Source organism: Ursus arctos, unplaced genomic scaffold, assembly GCF_023065955.2.
Source record: "Ursus arctos isolate Adak ecotype North America unplaced genomic scaffold, UrsArc2.0 scaffold_25, whole genome shotgun sequence".
Classification (NCBI taxonomy): domain Eukaryota; kingdom Metazoa; phylum Chordata; class Mammalia; order Carnivora; family Ursidae; genus Ursus; species Ursus arctos.
The window spans coordinates 29,272,763-29,285,068 of NW_026622930.1; the positions used below are offsets into that span (position 1 = coordinate 29,272,763).

The 12,306-nt window shown below is 45.2% G+C and overlaps 1 protein-coding gene across 13 annotated transcripts in view; it reads right to left on the reverse strand.

The window, feature by feature from the left end:
* The window catches only part of SIPA1L1 (signal induced proliferation associated 1 like 1), a 446,735-nt gene that overhangs the window by 360,138 nt on the left and 74,291 nt on the right, over window positions 1–12,306 (reverse strand). For 4 of the 13 annotated variants that reach the window (XM_057318471.1, XM_048219780.2, XM_026519620.4 and 1 more), the window contains exon 1: window positions 2,959–3,275. The gene's annotated coding sequence lies outside the window, so the exon portion shown is untranslated. The other 9 variants (XM_048219779.2, XM_026519617.4, XM_057318468.1 and 6 more) reach the window with 6 other exon arrangements.

Below are 12,306 nucleotides of genomic sequence, written 5' to 3' on the forward strand. Positions count from 1 at the left end.
AAGATACTTAATAAACACTGAACACTTGCGGGGGGAGGGGAGCAGTAAAGGAATTTTAACCTATAGACTCCAAACAAACAAACAAACAAACAAAAAACCCAGGAAACAAAGGAGTACAGTTAAATCTGGAAACCTTCCTCCCAATCACTGCCTGATCACTAACTAGCTCTTTTATAACCTTCGACAAATCACTTCAACTTCTGGGCCTCAGTTTCATCAACAGCAAAATGGAGAAAACGGGCCAAATGATTTAATTCAAAATCCCTTCTAGCTTCAACAGTCTATGAATCTGTTCATTAGAAAGAAAATGCAACTGCAAATAAGACTTTATGATTTGCAAAGTACTTTCATACATATTTTCTCATTAATTCTTGCAGCAAAGCTGTGAAGCAAGCATTATGCCCGTCTTTGGTGAGAAAGACAGTTTTTCAGAATGACAGTTCAGAGAGGTTTGATTATTTTTTAAGATCCCATAGCCAGAAATTTCGAAACCCAGACCTTCTGAGGGCAAATACTGGGCTCCATTATTTCAGAAAATAATAAAAATAATTGATTGATTGCTTGCTATGCAAAACTTTTAAGGAGGCATCAGGGTACCATAACACCAAACCCAGAAAAGTTACCACAAATGGCCCCACTGGACCGAAGTTCCACGAAACACACTTTTACTCACCACAGGAACCATGGAACCAGACAGCACACTTCCCAGATAGAGACACTGAGTAAATACCACCTGACACCATAAACTTCAAAAGGTTAGGAATATAGTGATATTATGGGGGAAGGGACAACTTTTTTCTCAATTTCAGATATGAACTTCCATCATTTGCATCAAAAGGAAGAAAGAGCATTCTACGTCAGAGATCTAGTTCTCCATTAGAGGGATATATCTATTTGTCTTCCTCTGACAAAGTCGGATTTCATCAGTGAACCAAAAATCTCAAATGTCCTGTCACCTGGAAATCTTCAAATGGGCCAAGAGGAATAATACCACAATCATGAGGACTGACAGGAAGCACACAATTATGTTCTCATGAATCACTACATACTTTCCCCTAAATTGGAAAGATTCAGGGAATCTGTAGTTTTACACTTTTCCACCTCTCCTCATGCTTCCATTTCACAGCTCAAAGAGAGAGAAAACAGCCATTTATTGAAAACTTCAAACTGCAAATTAATAGAACATATACGTATCTCCACTCAGGGTCAACCAAGATCCCCCAAAGCTTACAAAACCACTAAACTCAAGCAATCTTCAATCTCTGACTTCAATAAAGCTACATGAAGATTTTAAGTTGTTTTAAAAAAAAATTGGGGGCAGGGGGTAGGAGGTTCCCTAAAATTACTCATGGAATTCAAAGTAAAAGCAAAGTAAATAAATATGAAAGCCAGAAAATAACAGTGAAAGGATAGAGTTAAATAAATCTCAGTACAAAATCTAAGTAAGGTGCTTTGGATTTATTGCCAAGAGTTCAACCTTGCCACAGGATCCAAACAACTGCCCGACACTTCCGATCTAAAAAGTTCTCTGTATGAGAGTTGCAATTTCAAACCGGAGGAGCGGTCCCAGGAACTGCAGAGAAGCTAACAGCAACACCTACTGACTATCTTGAGCCACTTGCCAAACTTGTTCTCTCAGTCAAACTAGAGAAATCTAATGATACAGTCAACTTCAAGAGTCCTTTACTTAAGCATAATGAGATAAGAAAATAAGTCGTCACCCACATAAAGCTATTCATCCCCAAAATCTCTTATTGTGCCCCTAACCATTTACGAGCAAATCAAATCATCACCCAAGTCATTTTAAATGCATTGTTAATCGCTGATGCCTCAGTACAGATAATTTATTCCATGGGAAAAATGTTTTAATATTAATATTCTTGTTAATAACTGGTATGTCATCTAATAGTTGGACACATCAGTGACCATAAACTGCTTTACGCAAACCTTTCATTTGAGACTACTGCTGTTACTGTTCTGCATTATTCCCATCAGTTTTTTTTTTTTATCCTGGTATAGGTGGTTTAATTGCAGCCTTCAAAAAATGAAAAAGAGAAAAGTGAAAGTCATTAAATCGGGATTATATAGAAAATTAATACTGTTACTAAACTGGCTGCAGAGAATGATTCTATAGGACTTAATCTTGTACTTTTCCAAAAGATTAAATCAGAGAATCTTTGTCTTGGACGAATATTCCATATGAGAAAAGAAGAGAAAGTTGACACTTAACTCCCACAGAGTACCAGTATAAAAACAATGGGTTTAAGAGTCTGAGTCAGAGTTTCAACATGAAAGGCTTACTTTATAGAGGAAACGCCAACCCCAGTTCATCCAGATAGACCTGGAACCTGATGAAAGTCGACACCTTTACTCTGAAATTTGCATCGCATCACTGGCTCCCAGTTTAGAAATATAATCGTCCAGCACGTAGTAAGAATTTCAGGGAACGCCACCTCTAAAATACCCGTCAGGAAAAATTAAATCTATTAAGGTAAACGCAGTCTCCAGGAGCCATCAGTCCCCAAATGCTTCCCTTCAAAAACGAATACCAACAACTCAATTAAACATCTTCCCTGAAGTGAGCCATTTCCCTTGTCTCTAGATTTAACAAACGGTGAAACCCGATGAAATTTCAACCTGCCCAATATGATTACTTGTCCAACCTAGAAACGCCGTGAAGCGATACGGAGCCTCGCAAATTTCCTTTAGGGTCAGAAGTTGGAAACGGATGAGGCTAAAGAAAAAAAGTTCTTTTTGAAGCGCCCTCACGCCTTCCCAGCCCTCTCGCGGTTTACTTGCTCCAAGGAAAGCAGGTTAGAGCTTCCCTGACTATCACTGCCCTCCCCCCAGACCCCCGAGAGAAAAATTAACCACCCGCCGGCAGCGAGCTCCCTACTCCCTTTCCCGTGATTACACCCTTCGGCCTGTCCTTTCCAGCACAGCCTGCAAAGCGCTCACCCAGGTGACTGAAGGGGAAGGGTGCCGGGTGACGACGAGAGGAGCCGGGTGGGCGCAGCCACCCCGACGGGGGCGCGGGTCTCCCGGGCTCTCGCGGAGGCGCTCCGCCGGTAGTTAATGCAGATTCGGATTCCAAGGAGCGTGCGCGCGCGCCGTGCGCGGTGCAGCTCGGACTCGCCCCCGCCGGGCTGCGCTATCAGCACGCCACCGAATCGGAAATAAAACTTTGACCGGTCTCCCGGTGTCCTGCTCCCGGCCCTGGACCCGAGCCCCAGCCAGAAATACGCTACGGGGGCTGTCGACCGCGCTGCACCCCCGCTCCCCTGCCCGGCCCCGGGGCTCGAGAGCCACTTACCGCTCGGCCCGGCTTCTCGGTGCCGCCGCGCGTCCGGGGTGGGTCCGCCGCGCGCTCTCCCTGGGGAGAAAGAGAAACCGTGTGGACGGTCGGCGCGCGCTCACTCGCCGCCTCCTCTGCGGAGAACCGCGGGCGGCGAGGCCGGGCCGGGGCGGGCGCCGAGCGGAGGGGGGCCCGGGGGAGGTGGGGGCGGAATCTGCCCAACTCCCGAGCCCGGCTCCGAGGGGGACCCGGAAAGCAGGCTGGAGAGCAGCCGGCGGGGGCCGCGCTCCTGGAGTGGGGGGCGAGGGTGCCCCCGTCCCCGAGCATCAACTATTGTCTGGGCGTCCGGGTCCCCGCTCGCGCCGCCTCCGAGGCTCAGCGCCCCCCATCCCACCCGCCTGCCCCCAGGAGAAAAAGCTGGGGGGGGCGGTAAAGCGTGTTTGGGGTGGCTGGGGGTCCGGAGGTCGGAGGTGGGCGCAGGGGAAGGGAGGTTTGTGCCGGGTGGGGGAGGGGACAGGTAACTGCCGACGGGGGTGGGAAGGCCCGGGAGGACCGGTGGGGGAGGAAATGGGGAGGGAGCCCCGGAGGCGGGAAGGGATGCAGTGGCTGGGGGGCGGCCTCTGAAGCCCGGACCTGGCCCTCCCCGGGGACCCTCCTCCCGGGAAGTCGGCGCCGCACTGACTTTTTCGCTCACTCGCTCTCGCACGCACTGAACTCGCTCACAAAGTTGCCGGCGGTGGCGGCGCCGCGCTCGCCCTTCCCTCCCCTCCACTCCCCTCGCCTCCCCGCCTCCCCGCCCCATTCCTTCCCCTCCTTCTCTCCCTCCCTCCGCAAGTCTCGGGTGAGATCACCGCTGGGCTGCTCAGCATAGCGCGCAAATCTCGCGAGAGAAGCGGCAGCTCAGCCTGGCCCGCGAGGGAAGTAGGAGTTGGTGGAAGGTGGGGGACCGTGGAACTCCTAGTTGCTATGACGACGGCAAAGCCCTGGATTCCTGTCTCCTGCAGAGAGCCAAGGCAGTAAACGTGGGTGCAGTTTTCAACCTGCCCCCTCCCTTGCCCGACACCCTAATGGTGGGGAAAGCGAGGGCTAGAAGCGGAAGGAGAATTTTTTAAACCTAATTGAGAGGGCATCTGTAGACCAACGTCATGATACCTGGCCAGATTTGGCAAATGAAGCTAATTGTTTTGGGGCTTTTCTCCAGAGGTTCTGGGGGAGATTTCTGCCATAGAAGCCAGCACGTATCTGTACCCCCAAAGTTCTATATATATTCACTCCTTCAACCCTCCGGTCTAATCTCATCCCCCAACCACCACTCCATAGGCCCCCTCTCTCCTCCCCTCCTCCGCTCCCACATCCCCATCACCACCACCACCGCCAGACTGGGCTCCTTGAGGATCTGCCTTACTCATCTTTGTGTTCTCAGCGCCTCCACAGGCTTGGTACATAGTAGATATTTACTTAATGTCTTGGGGGGGGTGGGATGAATGCAGCAGTCTGTAAGTGTCCTCAGTACTTTCCTTTCACCCTACCCTGTATAGTATGTACCTACTTAGGCTTAGAATGTAAATATCTGCTCCACAGACATATTTTTACTCCATTACTGTCTGCATATTGCTGTTCACACAGAATATGTCTTTTTCAACAGAGTTCATCCTTTCTACGACTTTGTCTTATAAAAGCCCTGGGGTGGGGAGAGTTTTGTTTTGGTTTTGGTTTTTGGTTGTTGTTTTTTTTAATCACTAAGCTTTTCAAACGCCTTCAAACCTACTTCAAAATGCTGTTAAGAATCAAGACGAAATCTTTTCATGTCCTTCTTTTCTTTGGGGGGTTTAAATAGTCACTGCGTAAATAAAATGGGTACTGTGAATAGAAGTGAAGCTTAAACTTTAGATTTCAAAAGGGATGAATGAAAAATAGATTCCAGGGTATGTGAATTATATCTCAATAAAAGCTAATAAATCCCATCCCTACACAGAGAAAATTGTGATTTAATTCAGTCCCACAAAACTAGAAAACCCATGAAAGTACATGAAGACTAGGCAGCTAAGACTCTTAGGTCAAATGCAACCCTAAATCCTAGATTGAGGAAAGTTTTTACATTAGAAACCTAAGTGAATACAATGATTGAAAAGCACTGGACAACTTCAGAAGACTAGGTTTGAGTTTTCCTGTATCACGAATAATTGAATCTCCTTGAGAAGTCATTTAATCTCTGATTCTGCATCTGTAAAATGAGGGGGTAGCCCAGATGTGAGGTCAGCTTTAAAATTCTGTAGCTCTATGCCTATAAAAATTTCTAATAAATAACATATTTTCCTTTTACATAAAAAAATAAAATGAGTGTTTCATTTTATAGGTCAGTTTCCCAAAGTTTAGCTAAGTGTTGACAAGTTGATTTTAAAGTTTCTCTTGTCTCAACTGTAAAAACAACAAAAATATTGACCATGTTGCAGTAATTTCACAGGGAATCCATTGTTGACGATTTGTTTTTACACTAACTCAAAACAGATCCCTTGTTATTTAATAAGTATGCTAACTCAAACCAAAGACCTAAACTGAATATATTCACACCCCCACCAAAATAACTATAAGGAAGGAAGGAGGGAAAGAAGGGAAAAAGAAGAAAGGGAGGAGAGAAGGAAGGGAGGATGGGAGGGCAGGCCTTAAATCCACACACTGGTGTTTTTAATATAAAATTTTTTACAAAGAGGGGCACCTGGGTGGCTTAGTCAGTTAAGCATCTGCCTTCGACTTAGGTCATGATCTCAGGGTCCTGGGATTGAGCCCCATGTTGGGCTTTCTGCTTAGTGGGGAGTCTGCTTTTCCCCCTCCCTCTGTGCTCTTTCTCTCTCTCTCTCTCTCTCTCTCAAATAAATAAAATCTTTAAAAAAAATTTTTTTTACAAAGAAACTCAATAGAGCATCACCATCCATCCCATTGATGTGTATTAAGGAACCATCTTTCACAGCCTAGTACACTATCATAAATCAGTTGTTCATTTGCTCTGGCTCAACTTTTAACATAGTTTTACCTGTAAAGCATGGCTGCCAATCTCTATTCACCAGCACAGTACAACTTCAGGGCCATCTGTTTTATGACTCCCGGATAGCTATTCGATAACATTTGAAATAACTGACCCAAGTGCTAGCCAAATCTACCAACTTTATTCAGGACTTAGGAGGCTCAAGAGTGGGTATTGCCTCAGATTATGAAGGTAACTTCCCTAACCTTCAAATAGAGTAGAATAGGAGAAATTGTCCCAGGGACCTAAAACTGCCCTTTCAAGGCCCTGGGCCTTTACCTGTCAGTGGTGACAGAATTTTCACCTATGTTTCTGAAGGAGATAAAAGGTGAAATCCACCAAAGCTATAGATTCCAACTACATGTTTTCTGGCTCAGGCACTCCCTCTGTATCCTCCTTGGCCTTCCGGGGATTTCAAGATAGCAGACAAGAAGCAGCAGAAGAGTAAAAGGGGAAATACAGAGTTTGCCAAACACCCTTCCCGCCTATTCTCCCTGGGCTTGTCTACCTACCTCTGCCTAACCTCCAGGCGCACACAGGGCTGGGTAACCTTTCCTAGTGATAAGGAGACCATCTAGTCATTTCCTGTTCCTCCTTCCCGATTCACTTCTTAGTTTGTTAGAACACAGTTGAATTCATTTCCCTCTGGTTATTTATTTCTACACAACAGAACACCCTAACATACCTGATATGGAATGATTTTGACACAGAAGCCTACCAAGCAAGCAAAATTGCTATTTTTTAATATTATAAACATCAAATCACATTTGCATGTTTTTCAGTTAAAGTCTGGGTTATTCAGCCTATTATCATCAATTCGGAACTTCCTATTACGAACAATACATCAATAGGGAAGTACTAACACATATGCAGAAAAATTACTCTTAACTATTAAAAAAGGCCGAAGTGCTCCCAAATCATCCAAAATTAAGTTATATCTAATGCTGTTTCAATTTTAGGGTTTTATTGTTTTAGCCCTATACAGTGTAACTTGAGTTAACTGGATACTAGATTTCTTAAGTTCAGTCTCCCCTCTGCGTCGTAATATTTATTGCATGTTTAAACACCAACAACTTTATAATCAATTAACATTGCTTAGCAGAGCTACTGCACTTCCTTGTCCACTCCCGCACTCTTCTAAAGGACTATTTCACACCTTCTCCCCCTTTATTAAACCTCTGGCTTATTACTCACAGCTAACGGCCTTGCATTTTCTTTGTTGGTAAAATACAAGCAATCAAAAGAGAACCTGGAACTCACTCCCTCCCTACCACTCTAGATACCAACCCACCTGCACCTGTCTGCACGTAGTCTTCTGTCCTCCTGCACTTGTGATGAACTCTCAGAGCTCTAACCTAAGACTAACCTCTCCCACTGTGTACTAGTCCCATCCCCTCTGACCCAGGGACACTGATTCAGTAACTGCACCCTCTTTCCTGCAAATCTTCAAAAGGTTTTGCCATGCTTGCTGTCTTTAGTTCCTCTCCTCCATTCTCTTGAATCCCCCCCACCACTCCAGGGAAACAGATCTTCTCAGAGTCCTTAGTGACTGCCTTTTTGCTAAATCCAGTGGTCAGTTCTCATCCTCACCTCATTCGAGCCCAGCAACAGGGAAAGGTTGGTCAATCTCATCCTTGAAACACTTTGTTCATGTGACTTCTGGGCTAAGAGTCTGTCTTGGTTCTTATTCTAGCTTTGTGGCCTTCTCAGTCTCCCATCTCTCAACTCAGAAGTCCCCAGGTCTCTATGGACATCTTCTCTTTGCAGTCTCTTACATTTTTGTGGTCATCTCACTGATCTGATGACTTTAAGTGACATCTATATTGACTACTCTCAAATTTACATCTCCAGTCCAGACACCTCCCTGAAATTCAGACTCCTACGTCTGTGAAAATTAATAAAGGGAAACCTCCCTAACCGTGGAGTCCAGAGGCTAGAAGAGGGAGTCCTACCACTCGACCTCAATTCCAGGAACAATTGTCAATTATAGACTCCAACGGAAGTGTCAATTACACACCTCAGCAGAAGAATCCTCAACAGGAAAGGATAATCAATTACAGGCCCCAAGAGGGAAAAGATGTGCATTGCGTCTCCTACAAGAAATTGGCTGCCCCTGCGATTTGGCCAATGAGAAACCATCATCACCTTGAACTTCTGCTTTTTTCCACTGGGTTTTCCTTCAGAACAAGTCCCCCTAACTTCCCCCTTCTTCTCCATAAAATACCATCCTTCGTTTGTTGGACTGGCCTCTGGTTTCTCCACAGCATACTTGTCCTGAATGCACTTCTCCATTATTCCTGAATAAACCCATCTTGCTGGTAAAATAACTGACACTTTTATTTTTAAGGTTAACACATCCATCTCCTACTCAACATCTCCAGCTGGTTGTATATGAGGTATCCCAGACTTCACATGCGTAGAGCTGAAAAGCTTGATATTCCCCCCAAAACACAGCTCCCTCCTGCAGTCTTCCCCGCCTCAGTTACGGGCACCCTTCCAGAGATTCAGAGGGTTTTGTTCAGAGCAGAAGTCGTGGGGTCATCCTTGACTTCTCTATTTCTCTCACATCATATATCCAGACCATTAGTGAATTCTGCTGACACTTCCTTCAAAGTACATGTAGAATCCAGTCCTTTTCCACCCACCCAGTCTCCCTGGTTTGAGCCTTTTCTCACTTGGAGTATCATGATATTCCCCCTGTGGGTCTCCCTTTCTGATCTCTCTATTCCTGCCCTTCCCCTCAATAACTTGTTCTACGTACAGGACCCAGAGTGTGGCCCATAAGTCAGTCAGATCCTGTCACCTCCCTGCTCAAAAGCCTTCATGGCTTCTCATGTCACTCAGAGGAAAAGCCAAAGTTCCCATTCTGGACTAGAGAAATGTATTCTCTGACTTCCATCTAGCGCTCTGACTTTATCTCCTTTCTCCCCACCCCACTCCCCTTCCCCTCAACTACAGAGGCTTCTCTCCTCTCCCCAAATACACCAGACACCCTCCTGCCTCCAGGCCTGGCAATTTGCTGTTCTCTCTGCCTGGAAAGCTCTTCCCCCAAATGTTTGTGTGGCTCACTCACTCCCTGTTCAGAGGTCACTGTGTCATTTGCCTGCTTGCTCCTGGTGCTCTCTCTTCTTGGTCCTGTGTTGTCCCCCCCCCCCCCCGCCCTTTCTCTCTCTCTCTCTCATTCATAAGGTAAGATCTCTAAAAGCAAGAGCTTTATGTCTTCTTTGTTACGTCTGTATTCCTGTATTCTGGGCACTCAATTCCTGTGTGTTGAATAAGCAAGTAATGCCGTTTTGAAGACAAAGTAAAAGGGCTAGCAGAAGAGAAACAAACTGAGGGCTTCAGAGGGGAGGGGGGTGGGGGAATGGGATAGGCTGGTGATGGGTAGTAAGGAGGGCACGTATTGCATGGTGCACTGCGTGTTATACGCAACTAATGAATCATCAAACTTTACATCAAAAACCAGGGATGTACTGTATGGTGACTAACATAACATAATAAAAAAATATTATTATAAAAAAAAAGAATACAGCAGGCAGACTAATGCCCCCTTACGATGTCCATGTCCTAATACCTGGAACGTGTGAATATGTCACCTTCCATGGCAAAAGGGACTTTGCAGAGGTGATTAAAATCTGGAGATGACCAGATATGTGCCTTACGTTATCTGAGTGGACCCAGTGTAATCACAGGTTTCTCATGAGAGGGAAGTAGGAGGGTGAGAGTTAGAGTCACAGGAGATAAGACCATAGAAACACGGTCAGACAGAGATTTGAAGATGCCACACCAGTGGCTGAGATGATGGAGGAAGGGGCCATAAGCCAAGGAATGTAGGCAGCCTCTTAAAGTTGGACAAGGCAAGGGAAAGAGATTCTCCCCTAGAGCCTTCAGAAGGATTTACAGGCCTGCCCTCATCTTGACTCCCAAGATAACAAACCTGCATTGTTTTGAGCCGCTAAATTTGTTACACCATAAGAGGAAACTGCTACTCAGAGTTCACTCAGTGTGTAAACTCATTGAAGACAGGACATGGGTCTTGTTTCATTCTTAAATCTGTACTGCCCTAGCACAATTCCTAACACAAGCAAGGCATTCAGTAAACGTTTGTGGAAGGGATAAATGAAGTTTAACAGCAGAGAAGAATCAAAGCTCCCATCCTGATGGAGTGATGAAATCACTTATCCGGTGTCACCTTGCCTCAGAAAGGGAAGAAAGCATCTTGCTATTAGGAAGCCTCCTTGAACTTTTTGAGCCCTAAGTAGGGAGACAACCCAGGGCTTAGGCACCAAGATCAACAACAGAGAACAAGGACAAGTCACAGGGGGCCTTGTGGGATATGTTAAGGAGCTTGGCCCCTCTTCTGTAGGCACAAGGGAGCCATTGAAGGATTTTCAGCAAGGCAGAGAGACATATTCACATTTGCACGTAGGAGGTATAGCACCCTGAAAACATGAAATTTAGAAATCCATGGGTCAGAGAAGAGGTCAGAACTAGAGTCATAAAGGTGGGAGGCAGTAGCTTATAGTTGCTGATTTATTCCATCTAGAGAACATTTTAATTAAAAGCACCCTCACAAATTTTCTTTCCTTTTCAAAGGTATTTCTTCTGAAACATATTCCATTGAGCTGTCCATGCCATTCCTGGTTTTCTGACAATGTTCTTGCTAACATAGGTTCAATAAAAAACCCAGAGGATCAAAAGTTCTGGCTCACCAGCCCTTTTGACCTTTTCCTACATAGGCATCAGCACATCCTACCCCAGCTACAATTTTTTTTTAAAGAAATCTATCTTCTCTGAACTATTTCAAATTTTTTTTATTCATCCCTCCAATAGTATTTCCTTTCAGGAAGCTCTTTGCACTATTTAAAATAATGTGAACATTTTCGTAGGAGCTGGAAATTTCCTTCCAACTAACCCCTGTCTCTTTATTCCTTTCATCAGATTTCATAGTTGAGAATGTGTCAAGAAGGAAGGTGGGAAAAAAAAGGTCTCTCTCCACTCCCTTGTCTTTTTAAATCCCTAGAAATGAAAAGAGGCTTGCTCATGACTTGGAAGTGGTGGGCTGAGGCCTCCCAGAACCATCTGCCTCCTGTCATTGCCAACCAGAGCCAAGGCAACATTGACAAGAACCCAGGAGCCGAGGGAGCGCCTGAGTTGCACCTGCCCTGCGGGATCCAGGGAGAACACAGTGAGATTCTGCAGAGGTCACGCTTTGTGTGCTCCTGGGTGCAGAAAACATAGGCAATTTGGGTGTCTGCTTGTAGACATACCAAAGAGCATGGCTGGCATGTTAAAGCCATCATAGCCTTTATTTGAGGGCAAAGAGGAAAGAATGACTATGCTAACAGTCCAAATATGTTTGGGATCTTAAAATGGCTCATCACTCACCCTGAATTTTACAAATCACTTTTCACAGATGAAATTTTTAAATGTCTCTTTCCATTTCATTTGTTCCTTACATTTGAGGGGTAGCAATGAGTATACTCACTCAGGTATAAGAAATAGCCAAGGCCACTACATGTAATCTTTTAGTTATGCTACAGATACTCACCCAGTGGAGTAGAAGAAGATCTACTAGACCTTGGATTCTGGCTTGGATTTCCAGATTCTAACTCAACCAGATCAACTGTAACTTTAGTAAGTTGTTTAATTTTTTATTTAATTTTTCTGGACTTCTATCTCTTTAAGTGCAAAAGGAGAGGACTAAGAGCCCATCCCTTTGAACTATATATTTGTATGTTGCCACTTTAGCCTCTTTCAGATCTGTATGCTCCTGGTCAAGAATCTGAAGTCTGTACTTTTGTTTCGGAACAGGAAAAAGGCTCCTGAACTCCCTCCATTCTCACTGATCTCGCCCTTCCGACTATGGTCTTCACCTTCCCCTGGCCTCTCCTGCCTCTTACCCACAGCCCCACTCCACAGCCCCATCTCAGATATCAAGGGCCACCGCAACTCATGCTGAAAGGTTGGAGAGGGGTGTAGACTCCCA